General features: G+C 28.7%; 1 protein-coding gene across 3 annotated transcripts in view; it reads right to left on the bottom strand.

The window, feature by feature from the left end:
* LOC123267630 (transcription factor AP-2-epsilon) overlaps nt 1-14,122 on the bottom strand; it is a 160,815-nt gene that overhangs the window by 106,872 nt on the left and 39,821 nt on the right. The window lies entirely within an intron of this gene.

Raw genomic sequence — 14,122 nt, forward strand, 5'->3', positions numbered from 1 at the left:
CCAAAAATGTGTAGTTTAGTGTAGCTCTGAAGAGGTTCGAGCGACTAAAAGGGCGCCTACCTGCCAGTAACCATTGATTACCGAAACGCTTCCCACACAATTCCAATGACCGGCGATGATCCAACCTCTGCGTCAGAAAGAGCAACTCAAATATCTCCCTCTTCGCTCTAGTCAGTTTTGTTTCGTTCCACGGCTATTCTCATCAGTGTGTGAGAATTTTTTTAGTGTAAGAGTAGGTTCCTACACAAGCTTGCCTTTTTTAGGACACTGCTCTACTCTGTTATTGGGGATTCCACGTAATCGAGTGATGCACTCTTATTTCCACTTGTCTACATTCTTCGCCGGAGAATTATCATCAGTGAAGGCCGGGGAACACCCTCAGCTTTGTTTTATCACTGCTTTTTGGAAAATAACAGACCTATTCTTATTTTCAAATTATAAATCCATTTATTTCGGTGATCAATAATTAGCAATTCAGTTTTTTTTGTTGGGAAAGTATAATTACGGGTCAGAAATGAAGGATGTGTGAAACTGAGTCTTCTTTGTTGGAAATTGAATCCGCTAATTAGTCAGGTTAAGTATTTTAGTCTCGCGGTTCAGAAACTGATATTTAGAATTTTTTTTTTTGTATTTATATGTTTTTTTTGGTTGAGGTTCATCAAAAATATCATTGAAAAAATTTTAAAGTATAAATTTTTTTATAAAAAGATCATTTTAAAAATAAAAAACATTTTTTTGGTGAGCAAAAAAATCATTTTTTACATCAAAAGCTTTAAAATAAATTAAAAAATTAATTTTTAAAAATTTTCATGAATATTATGGCAAAAATTACCAGCAGATTTATTAGACGCGAGTTCCTTAGAGATATTTAAAAAGAACATGTTTGAGAACTTATTATCAAATGATTTCTAACATAATTGTTAATTTGACGTTTTTACCTTATCTGTGCAATATATGTATTTTAATTGAATCACTGCAATTTTAAATCTTAATTTATAACACGGAGAAAAAAGTATTGCTATTTTCACGATACAGTATAGTGATGATCACGATCCTCGTATGACTATACTTTAGATGTGCATATGCCCGATCTAGTGGATCGTGATTATCACGATCCACATGGATTCGGATATCGAGTGTCTATATTGCTATGGTTTATAGATGATTAAGTTGTCTTTAATTAAATGTTAATTATATTTTATTGCAGATTATTATTTTTTTAGTTTTTTGGTATATTATTGTTATTAACATAAATAAAAATTTCTATTGTAGCTTGATTAGTTTAAAATTTTTGTGTAGATTAATGCCATATCAAAGCAAATTTTTAAGGGAGTTAGGAAAGAACGGATAGGGGAAAGGGGGGGACCTACTCAGTGGGAATTTTTCCGTAATTGAAAAAATAATCAGACAGCCCAGACTGGGAATCGAACCCAGATCTCTCGGTTACGCGCCAAGGGCTCTACCAGTTAAGCTATCCGAGACAATATAATATTATTAATAATGACTTACAGCAGTTGGACTTTATCTTATATAACTTTTTTTTTTATTTTTACAAATATTATTAGCCTAGAAATTTGTATTATCGAAATATTCATTTAAAAGAGGCAAATATTTTTGTCCTAAGAAAAAAAATTTTTAATGGAATTTTTACTCCTTTATTACTGAACATACTGCATACAATTATATTTTTTTGTATAAAATAGTATGGGATCAAATCATTTATGCTAAAAAAGACTTTTATGAAAACAAGAATTTTATTTATTTAATACAATATATAATGTACATTGTTTCTTCTTATCAATGCAATAGAATCATATACAATAACCACGGACACGACATTAACACAGTTGACATAGGAAGATTTATTTCTTTACTATAGCCTTCAAAAATCGACACAAGTTTTTCAAGATTCCACTCGAGTAATTTATCAACAACCCAATCATCTATATCGCTGTTGATATTAATTAACTAATTTATGTAATTATCACTATTTCATCACCAAAATTGTAAACAAATCTACTCGTAAGAGTTTCAGACTTGGTTATGCGTGGCGGCGCTGAAGGCGTCGTGGATCGTGATAATCACGATCCGTTTCGCCGTAGTAAGGAAACGTTTCTTTATGATCACAATACGTTTTGACATATTCACTATACCATGGAAAGTTCATATAAAAATCCGAAGTATAGAGTATGTCAGGTTATAATATCGTAAAAATGACGATACTGTTTTGAGCTAATCACAATACTACGTTCACGATCCACTGGATCACTATAATAGCAATACTTTTTTCTCCGTGAAGTTTACGATATAGCTTACTTTAAATCATTCTAACTCAAGGGTTTTAAAAGCGTACTTTTATTATAATTGGCCTTGTTTAAATCTGAATTTAACATTTTATTGACCAAATTTTATTATCAAAATGATATTAATAAATCTAAGTTATAGTATACCAAATAATTCAAAAATCTCAGTATTTAAAAATTCATAACCATAAACCAAAATTTATATCCAAATATTATAATTAATTATTCGACTGAACATATTATTGTAGCCTCTTATCTATATTTTGTATTTTATATAACTTTAAGTAATTATTGTAATAATCTAATGTATACTCATATTCATACACATTTCAAATGTAATTTAAACACCTTGCCATTCGGCCTGTGCCTTGGCATTTATCATGAATAAATAAATAAATAAATAAATAAAATTATTGTAAAATATTAATTTTTATAAAAAAATATAATAGCTAAAATTATTCTAATTAATAATTTTTTTTCAATTTTTCAAAATAGTAGTTTTTATTTTTTATTGGAATAAAATTAAGTTAATTATTTCATTAAGTTCAAAATAAAAAATTCCAATAATTAAATCCCTTAATTTTTGAAAAAAAAAAATTTATAATAAGAAAAATTGGATTGATCCATTAAAAAAAAAAAAAAAAATATTAATTTCTTTCATTGAATAAAAAAAAATTTTTTTGTTCTAAAATAAACAAATTTTAAATTTTTTTATTAATGTTATTCTTTTACAAAAATATAAAAAATAATCCTATAAATTCCTCCAACAACCAAAACCTCAAACCGTTTAATAAAAACAACAGACAGATAAACCCGAAAAAGTATTTTAATAAAACCCCCAACCCCTGTAATAATATTTTATTACCTGATGGGTATCAAATAATAACAGTACTTTTGGAGGTTAAAGTTAAGAGATCGTCGTTTAATGGTATCAATTGGCCCAGTATATCACCGTCGGAATAAATCGGTACCTCTTTCGTCTCCTTTCCTCCCACACATATAAGCACACATAACCTCAGTCGAAAGTGGAAACAAAATGATAATATATAAGTATAAATATAAATATAAGTATATAGAGAGCGCAAAGGGCGAGGGAGGCGCCAGGGCGTTATTTTTTTCTTACCCGGGTCAACTAACCTTTTCATTAGTTAACCTCGCGGTCTTCAGTTTTGACTCTCCAGCCCACATCTCTTCTTAGATACAAAGAAACCCCGAATACGAATACGAATATACATCGGTATATAAAGCGCATATCGACATCGACAGTGATTCTAGCGCCCCTTTATGCCATAACCTCTAACATCTCCGCTTCTAACATCTATACAAAGTATATAATTACTTAGACCTGCTGGTGTATAATTTTCGTGGCGCCATAAAAACTTTCCGGACTTTACTTGGAGACACGTAAATACCAATTAGCAACGCGTGTAATAAATATTGATAAGTAATATAAATATTCATTTATTTTTCTTGTTGTTCATTCGCGCCCCCGTGACTTTTAATGTATCAAATGATTTATAAAATCAATAACAAAAAATTGTAATAAAAAAAGTGCCATTTCTGGGATGAATATTGAAAAAGTTATTTGACGATAAAAGCCAAAAGTGAACTTTTTTTTGATTTTTTAAACTACGAAATTAATTGAAAAAAATACCAATCTGACTTACTCTGGACACGCGGGGATATAACTTTAAAAATTCACAGAAATTTAATAAATTATAATCATCAGGTTCAAAAGTTATTTCTAAAAGAACAAGTCAAAATGTTTATAATTAATGTATGTTATATAAATATATAATCTATATTATTAATAAAATGAGCAAAATTTTGTGGCCAGTGTATTTATATGCCAAAATGAGTTTTTATGGTTAAATTTAATATCGTTGGAAAAGTCTTGACTTGGAGTTGTGCCTTTTTATGGTTTCATATCATTCTCACCAATAGTCAATTTATGATGTTAAGTATTTAGGCTGCATTCGAAAATGTTCTGTCTCTAGATACATAATTAATAAATGACCTTGTATCTGGTGAACTATTGACATTTTTTGTTAAATTGCACTGTACTTTCTTAAATATTGACATTTTTAAAGATATAAGCCCACCCCGACGTTACACTCATCGAGACCTTTCATTTAAGTACCCACATAATTTTTTTATATATTTATATATATTATGTATATGTATATATGAAAAATATATCAAAATGCATCTGGGTACTCAAATGAAAGCTCTTGATGAGTGTAACATCTGGATGAGCTTATATCTTTAAAAACGTCAATAATTAAAAAAATGCGGTGCAAAATTTAACAAATGTCTTGTGAACTATTGAAATTTTTGAAGATATAAGCTCACCCTGACGTTACACTCATTGAGACCTTTCATTTGAGTACCCACATCATTTTTTCATATATTTATATATATTATATATATGTATATATAAAAAATATATCAAAATGCATGTGGGTACTCAAATGAAAGCTCTTAATGAGTCTAACATCAAGATGAGCTTATATCTGAAAAAATGTCAATAATTAAGAAAATGCCATTGTATCTTGTCAACTAATGATATTTTTCAAGATATAAACTCACCCTGGTATTAAACTCATCAAGACCTTTCATTTGAGTACCCACATCAATTTTTCATATATTTATAAATATTATATATATGTATATATAAAAAATATATCAAAATGCATGTGGGTACTCAAATGAAAGCTCTTGATAAGTGTAACATTGGGGTGAGCTTATATCTTTAAAAATGTCAATATTTAAGAAAGTACAGTGCAATTTAACAAAAGTCATTATTTAATAAAGCAAAATTTTATTTATTTATAGTTCACAAATCACGGCAGTCAATATTGACTGCAAGGTTGCTAATTCTTATTAATTTTCTAGTGTGCTTATAAAAGTCATAAAAAATTTCAATCATTTTCAAAATGTCATTTAATTTAATAAAAATATTTTTACGTTTTTTTTTTGCACTGAAAAAATAAAGAAAGAGGTTCAAAATTTGTTTCTTCTAAATAATTTTAATTCTAACAAAAAATGATAAACTTTTGGACAAAAAAATGATGAAATTAGTTGAACAATAAAAATCAGAACCGCCCAAAAAATTCTTTCTCACCGAAAAAAGCAAAGTTTAGAGGGTTGATCAAAAATACAATGATTGTTAGCACTCAGGAGTAAAGTATACCGAAATAAAATGAAAAGCATGTGATTTTATAAATATTAGCATAATCACCAGGATTTAATCCGTTTTTATAATACTTTCAACGTTTGCTCTTTCTCTCTATGGATATATGGATATATATAGTATATAAGACGACTGTTACGTTGGTAGCAAACGCAGAGAAACTAAATAATGAATAGGATAGTTTCTGGTATTCGATGATTATACTTATTCGCGACCGGCAAATTATACATTTGTGGTTTCAGACGTTCTTTCTCTCCAACTCCGACTCCAACTCTCCTCGAGGTCAGCGGGACCATTCGTACCAAGAACTTGCGGGCGGAGTTTTTATTCTTCACTCTCTCTGCTCTTGTTCTTACATATTTCGGTTTATTTTTTCCTACAAAATCAAAATCAGACTCACCACTAACACTCGCACTCTCTAACTCAACTTTCGCGAGTTTTGCCACCCACCAACGTCGCGATTATCGAGAGTAATCTTCCACTTTGGGGTTTGTTCTTGCAGACATTATCTTTGTTCCTGCATTGGCTCTAGTGTCGATAAATCATTCCTATCCTCGTAAATCACTCACAGTATTAGTATTAGTATTAGTATTAGTACGAACAAAATTTGTAAATAAAAATTTTTTTAAATAATAATAAATTTAAAAGCTTATATTGTTATACGAGACGGCGGAAATTTGAATCTTTATTTTCAAAATTCTCGCTCGAGAATTAATGATACGGTACAATTGACAAGGACCTTTTTTGTAGAAAACTAAATCCTTTATAAGAAAAGGCTCTTATCACTTTTTTTGTAGCTTCAATATTTTAGCAACAACAAGTACTTTAAGGGAGTATTCTGGTCTAGAAGCATGAAAGTTCAGGTGATTTTTAAAGTGCCGTAAAAAAAGGCAATCAATATTTTTACCATCCATTTTTTTATAAGTTATTTATTAACATTATAAGAATACAGAAAAAAAATAAAAAAAGTTGAAAATTCAAAAAATTAGCAGCTGATTCAGTGGGAGGGGGTCTCAAAAAATTGGCACGTGGCGATACCTACGATTCCAACCCTTCTAATAATCAGAAATAAAAAATAAAAAAGAATATTAATCTAGAGTAATGTCGCTATGGTTGGAACTACGGAAAAGTTAAAAAAAAATTTTTTCACAAAATAGCGACTGCCTGAAAAAAAAAAAAAAAAAAATAAAAAAAAAACATCTTTTTTACCACTTTTTTTGACTTTTCGAATTTTTTTAAAATAGTAAAAATTGAAATTTAGAAATGATCGTAGTTCTAACGATTGCGATATTGCTCTAGATTAATAATCTTTTTTATTTTTTTGTTTCCGAATGATAGAAGGGTTGGAATCGTGGATATCGTCACGAGCCAATTTTTTGAATTTTCAACTTTTTTTATTTTTTTTTTGCATTCTTATAATATTAATAAATAGCTTGTAAAAATGTATAGTACACTGAAAAAAAAATTAACTTGATTCAAGAGAAAAACTCTTGAACCAAGAATATAATTTTGAAGAGGATAATTGTCTTGAATCAAGTCAGAAAATTCTTGAATCAAGTAAAATTTCCTTAAATCAATAATTTTTCTATTAAAATCAAGAATATTAAGTTCTTCAAAAGGCGCGCAGTAGCCCTATCGGATCCGGCTCTTTCTTACCAAAGCATTGGACCGGGTTCGAGTCCGGCGTACACCAATGAATATTTTCAATATTTAAGTGTATTATTCTGCTCAGCCCAAAAAAATAAAAAACGAATTCCAATCTCAAAAAGTTTACCCCCTACACGGAAAAAAATTTCTGGGAAAATTTACAATACAACTATTGTAAACCTGGACTATACTTTCATTACTATTAATTTTCAAATATTTTAGAAGAAAATTTACTATTTATGCATGAAATTTTACAATTTACGATTAGACTAAATACGATATTACTATTGTAAAAAGTAAGAATTAAAATTTCCAGTGCTGCCTCTGTATCTTTCCAATAGAACTATAACAAATTTTACAATAGTTGAATTGGAATGTTTGTCAATTAGTGTGAGCGATGACCGTGCACAGCGCTAGACTCTGAGTTTATGTAAATGTTGAAGGACACAAATATTAGTTTACCTCAGATAGCGTAGAGGGAGAGTCTCTGGCTGCCAACAAAGAGTTCTGGGTTCGATTCCCGGATAGGACGAAAATTCCGATTTCTTTTTTCGGTTACTGTATTGGTACTAATTAGTCCAACCTCCTATCTCTCTCCCTCCCTAAAATTTCTCTTAAAAAAAACGACTGTCAATTTTTACAATAGTTGAATTGTAAAGTTTACAAATACATATTGTATAATTTGCTCTATATTATCCGACTTTTTAAGTTTCTTGTTAGCCTTGCTTGTTGGATAAAATTTACAATAGTAGATCGTAAAAATTACTAAATGAGAAGTACAGTCCACCGTTACTATTTAATTTAATAAAAATTACGATAGTGAAATAGTAAAAATTCCTTCAATTTTTTTTCCGTGTACCGTAGTCGCTCATGACCTTAGTAGTTTATGCGACTTTAAACAATTAAAAAAAAAAAAAAAAAAAGTTCTCGAAAATTATATACTTGATTCAAGAATATTTTTTTTTCTGTGTATAAATATTGATTGCCTTTTTTTACGGAACTTTAAACATTACCTGAAATTTCATGCTTCTAGACCAGAATATCCCCTTTAAGCTTTTGAAAATTACTGATTAGTTCTATAGCTTTATTTTTGAACTTTAAATTTAAATTTTGGAAAAAAGAAAAAGATAGGGCAAAATTGACTAGAATGTTTTTTGTAGAAAATTAAATTTTCTATAAAAAATATTTGATATAACTTTTTCGTATTTTCAATATTTGACCCAAAATTGTGAATTGAACATTAAAAATTTAAATAAATAAACAAGTTTTTTATTTATAAATAATAATTATCTAAAATACAATAATAATAATAATGATAATAACAATAAATTTTTTTTTGCTCGGAGCGAGTCTGACTGAAAACTCGCTCCACAGCGAATTAAAACGTACGGCAATTATTAATTATGCGCAAGGTGTGTATGCCACGCGAACAGAAGAGATATCCATTGGCGACCATTGCCGATCCTCGGCTCCACTGGACGGATCTTGGATCTCGTATTTAAAGCCCGGGGCTTTGTTTCAGCCAAGAGTTACCAAAGTGGGCCTGGATATGGATTGGACGTTGAACGTCTAACGTAGGGCTTTTAAAAATATCCACCATGGACTTCGGCTCCTATAACAGTGGTCGCTGGTGCCTTGTTGCAGACCCACTTCTCGTCTTCCAGCCCGAGGCTCATCCTCGGCCCACGCATCCCTCCCTCCCCTTTATTTGGTCGAAGCTCTTAAGAACCCTAGATGCATCTCAAGTCACCCCCGGGTAATTCCACGCCTCGTGACAAGATAAATTTACGTTTGAATCGAAAAATTTTACAGCAATCGCTTCTATTGATTTTATTTAAAAAAATTATTTTTTATTTTTAAGTAAATATTTTTTTTTTCAAAATTTTTTAGTCCTAAAAATTTTCTCAGTTCAATAAAATTTTTCTTAAATTAAGTTAATTTAATTTTTTTTGGGTAATAACAATAATTTATCACACATTATATTGGAAAGATAATATTTGGTGCGTGTCTCTAATATCCAACCGCGAAAAATTGCTCTAATGACTTGACCTTCGTCTCCTGTCAGCCGATAGAAATTAAAAAAAAATTTATTTACTCAAAAAGTCGCTAATTGATGATAAATGTTGTTGCAAGTTTTTTTTGCCCGAAATTTTTGAATTTAAAATTACAATCCAATTTTGTACTTTTACTTTAAACTAAAAATTTATGTAAGTATACGAATATTATGTTTTTGTGACACTAGTAAATTGGGGACTGTAAAAATTGCATGTCATTTACAGACAGGTTTTATAAACGACTCTTTTATTCGATAATAATTGCGCGGATATAAACACTCGTTTTCTCGGATTTGCCGCTCTAATGACTTATGTTTCTACGAATATATCTTCCTCTTATATATATGTGAATATACTGTAGTATTTTGTATTTTGCAAATCTACTATTCGCTACCTTAATTACATATAATTAAATTTTATTTATTTTTTTTCAATACAAATAAATAAATCACCGTTATAGTTATAACTTTTTTTTTTCGCCACCAGGAATTAAAATCGCGGGAACAAATGCCCGGTTTAATTAACAACTGCGGCAGTATGTATTTGGAAAAAGCTATTTTTAATTTTATTAAACAAACATTTACTTCGGTTTATTACTCTGTTTCGCAAGCAAACAAATAAACTTCAAGTTCACAGTTCGGAGTGCAAATAATTTATTTGAACGATCCCATAGAATAAAAATTTAATTATACGCTCACCTATTTGCTTAATTATATCGTAATAAATAACAACTGGCGACCGACAAACGACTAGTTTACTAGTAATTAGTAATTAAAGTTATTTACTTTTAACGCTAGACTTTTAGTGGATAATTATTTTTGGCTGTCTAGTACAAGGCTAATAAAAAATTGTGTTCATCGAAAATTAGATATGATAAAATTCAAATTTTGTTTGAATTATAGGAGATAAGATAAAATTGATGAGGACCTTTAGTATAGAAAATAAAATTTCCTACAAAAAAACTCATCATTTTTTCGTATTTTCAATATTTTGTCTACATTAGACTTTTTCATACAATGAAATTCAAATTATGTGCGAAATATAAAAGGTACACAGAAAAAAAATTTCTTGACTGGAGAACAAAATTCTTGGCTCAAGAAAATTTCCGGGTGCCTGAAGGAAGACCAAAGTTGTGTTGGCCAAAGTAAAAATGTTTCTTGAAATTCTATTCTTTGTGGAAGTCATTTTTTCTTAATTCAAATTATCATAAATACACAGTAAAAAATTTTTCGTCATTGTGTAAAGTGTAAAAATGTTTGTGTAAAATTTAACATTTTAGTGTGTAGAATTTAACATTTTAGTATGTTGATTCAACACAATAGAGTGTTGATTTAACATAAATTGTGTAAAAAAAGTCATTAACACAAATTTTTGTGTTAAATTTGACGAAAAATTTTTTACTGTGTACTTGATAAAATAAATTTTTATATTTGATCAAGATTTTTAAATACTTTAGGGAAGCAGCGCTACCTACTTCAGCTGAGAAAAAAATTTTCTCACCTTGAGAAAATTTTTGTCTTGAATATTTGATACCCATTTTATATTATTTTAGCGTGCAATTATCCATATTGAATGAAAAAAAATGATTCAATATTATTTGATCTTTCCATTTGACATGTTAGTCAATAAAAATATTAATGAAAATTTACTTCTATCTTTATATTTAATTTTTTGGAGCAAGAGAGAAATTTTCTCAAGGCAAGAAAATTTACTTCTATCAAGAACTAAATTTTTTGGAGCAAGAGGCTGAATTTTCTCAAAACAACAAGATTTTCTTGGATCAAGATACGTATTTCTTAAACCAAGAGAATTAATTTTATTGGAATAAGTGAAATTTCTTGTGTCAAAAAAAAATTTTTTTTTCTCTTAAGAAAATAATCAGGAAGAAAAATATTTTCTTGGCTCAAGTGAACCTCTTTTTCTGTTCAAAATTGATAAGAACTTTTTTTCTCAAAAATTAAATTTTCTACAAAAAAGTTCTCTTATTATTTTTTCATATTTTCAATATTTTGTTCAAAATTTGAACTCAAATACAACAATAAAAAAAAATAGTCAAATTTTCGATCCCCCAATAGACTTCTTCATACAATAAAATCCACGATTGCGAAATATAAAAGATATGATAAAATTTATAAAAACTTTTTTTACAGGAAATAAAATTCCCCACAAAAAAGATCTCTGATAATTTTTCCGTAAATTCAATAGTTTGTCAAAAACTTTGACTCAAAAATACCTATAAAAAATCAAGTCAAATTTTGTTTCTTACAAAGTTAAAAAAAAAAAGTATAATATTATAAAAATTACTCAAATTTTTTCATAAAAGCTCTTCTATGAGACTTCTTCTAAAATAGACTTGACAGGATCGATTGCAAAATCTCGAGGATAAAAGTATGAGATTTATTTATTTTGCTGATAATTCTTTTGGGCCGATGGTAATCGGGAGTGGTGGTTGTTAGCTGGCATTCACTCTGCTGGACAGCTGAGGACTGAGGGAATGCTGGCAGGTTGGTTTGCGCCGTTAAGGGGGTCCGGGCCGCCCCCGCCGGTCGGCAAGTGATTGCTCCCTCGAGGCAGGCATCGCGTGTCAGAGTCCGCTTATATTCCACCCCTGCTCTTGCTGGCTCTTGCATGAACCACATACACATCATCTCGCCACCCGGACCTTTGCCTTTCTCAAGCTCGCGGTCCCTTCTTTTATATAACTACACACCTATACACCTATACCTCAACTCTTTTATTTTATTTTATATATTTGCTGATCCGTACCATGTCGCTTTCTTTTGTCTCGAGACAATGGACACCAACTCTCATGTATTTAATCGCTGGTACTCAACCTGGAAAATTTAATTGTCCTGCAGGACTGAGGAATTTATTTTTTTGCGTTAATTTGCGGTTTCAAGGGATCAGAGTGGTTAATAAGACTGGCACTCAGACAAGATTGCTGGCGTGAAAAGTTGGCATTACAGCACCCACGCATTCGAAGAACGAAAAAAAAATTTTTTTATTCAATTTTAATGATGCGTTATTAAAAAAAAAAAATTATTTTGAAATTTTAAATAGTTTTATAAATTTTTTGAGATTTTTATTCATTTTATTAAAAATAGAAAATTTGAATAGATTTTTTTATTATTATGTATAATATATTGAAAATATTAAAAAATGATAAGAAAGCTTTTTTATAGAGCATTAAACTTTCTATAAAAAAATTTCTTATCAATTTTGTTATATCTTTCATATTCCAAACAAAATTTTAATTTTATTATTGTATACAGAAGTCTTAAGAGAAATAGAAAATACTCGTTTTTTATTGTCACGTTTTATTCAAAATTTTGGATAAAATATTAAAATTATCAAAAAAAGAGATTTTTGTTATAGAAAATTAAATTTCCTATAAAAAAAGATTCATATTAATATTATTGCATTTCTTGTATTTTAATTAATTTCTATCTTTTATAAAAATATCACCATTTCAATTTATACATACAAGCAATTAATTTTTATCTTTAATTAATTGTTTCTTCACAAATTATATTATTATTAAAAGTTAAAGTCACTGTTAAATAGTACTACAATAGTACTAAACTTCCTCACAAAAAAAAATATACATCTATTTTCGCTTAAGGAGATCCAAGTACCCTCCTAGTGTAAAGAAGGTCTATAAAAAAATAATACGTATAAATACTTTTGTTACTCATCTTAAAATTTATTTTTAAATTAATTAACAACATTTTTAAGGAAATTTCTGAAAAATTTACTCATTAAATAATTATTAACATTTAATTGACTAATAAAAAATATAGCACTCTGACTTACCGGTATACACTTGACAACACCGCAAGAGTTCCCTAACCTTAAAATTAACTTATGTTTACTGTCTAACTAAAATGACTAAGATCTTCTAGCATTTAAAAAACCGCGGTTACTTATGCGCCAGGTAACTGCGCAAGCGGTGTTGCCAAGTCAAATACAAGACTTTAAAGAACGGAAGTTCCGAGTGATTTTTCATAAAAAATATAAAATATCTCCGTAATACATTGGGAAAGCTACTTTTTTTATTGTTTTAATCGAAAGCTTATTATTTTTTCAATCAAATTCAATAGAAATAAAATTTTTTTAAAATCGTTAATTGCATTAAATTTTTAACCAAAATACACGGCTGGTGGAATCTCCATTTTACATGTAAAAATTACAATTTTTAAACATAATTATTTGATTAAATATCCTGGAAACCTATTGTTTTTTAATTTTTTTATTAATTATTAGGTTATGTAGATTGAATTTACAAATTTTTAGGAAGTTTTAAAAATTTGACTACTTCGCGTGAATCTTCTTAAGAAAATCCAAGTACCTTCGTAGTGTAAATAATGTCTATAAAAAAATAATACGTATAAATACTTTTGTTACGCATCTTAAAATTAATTTTTAAATTAATTAACAACATTTTTAAGGAAATTTCTGAAAAATTTACTCATTAAATAATTATTAACATTTAATTGACTAATAAAAAATATAGCTCTCTGAATTATCGGTATACACTTGACAACACAAAAAGAGTTCCCTAACCTTAAAATTTATTTATGTTTACTGTCTAACTAAAATGACTAAGATCTTCTAGCATTTAAAAAACCGCGGTTACTTATGCGCCAGGTAACTGCGCAAGCGGTGTTGCCAAGTCAAATACAAGACTTTAAAGAACGGAAGTTCCGAGTGATTTTTCATAAAAAATATAAATTATCTCCGTAATACATTGGGAAAGCTACTTTTTTTATTGTTTTAATCGAAAGCTTATTATTTTTTCAATCAAATTCAATGAAAATAAAATTTTTTTAAATCGTTAATTGCATTAAATTCTTAACCAATTACACGGCTGGTGGAATCTCCACTTTACATGTAAAAATTACAATTTTCAAACCTAATTATTTGAT

This window comes from Cotesia glomerata, linkage group LG6, assembly GCF_020080835.1.
Source record: "Cotesia glomerata isolate CgM1 linkage group LG6, MPM_Cglom_v2.3, whole genome shotgun sequence".
In the NCBI taxonomy this organism is placed as follows: domain Eukaryota; kingdom Metazoa; phylum Arthropoda; class Insecta; order Hymenoptera; family Braconidae; genus Cotesia; species Cotesia glomerata.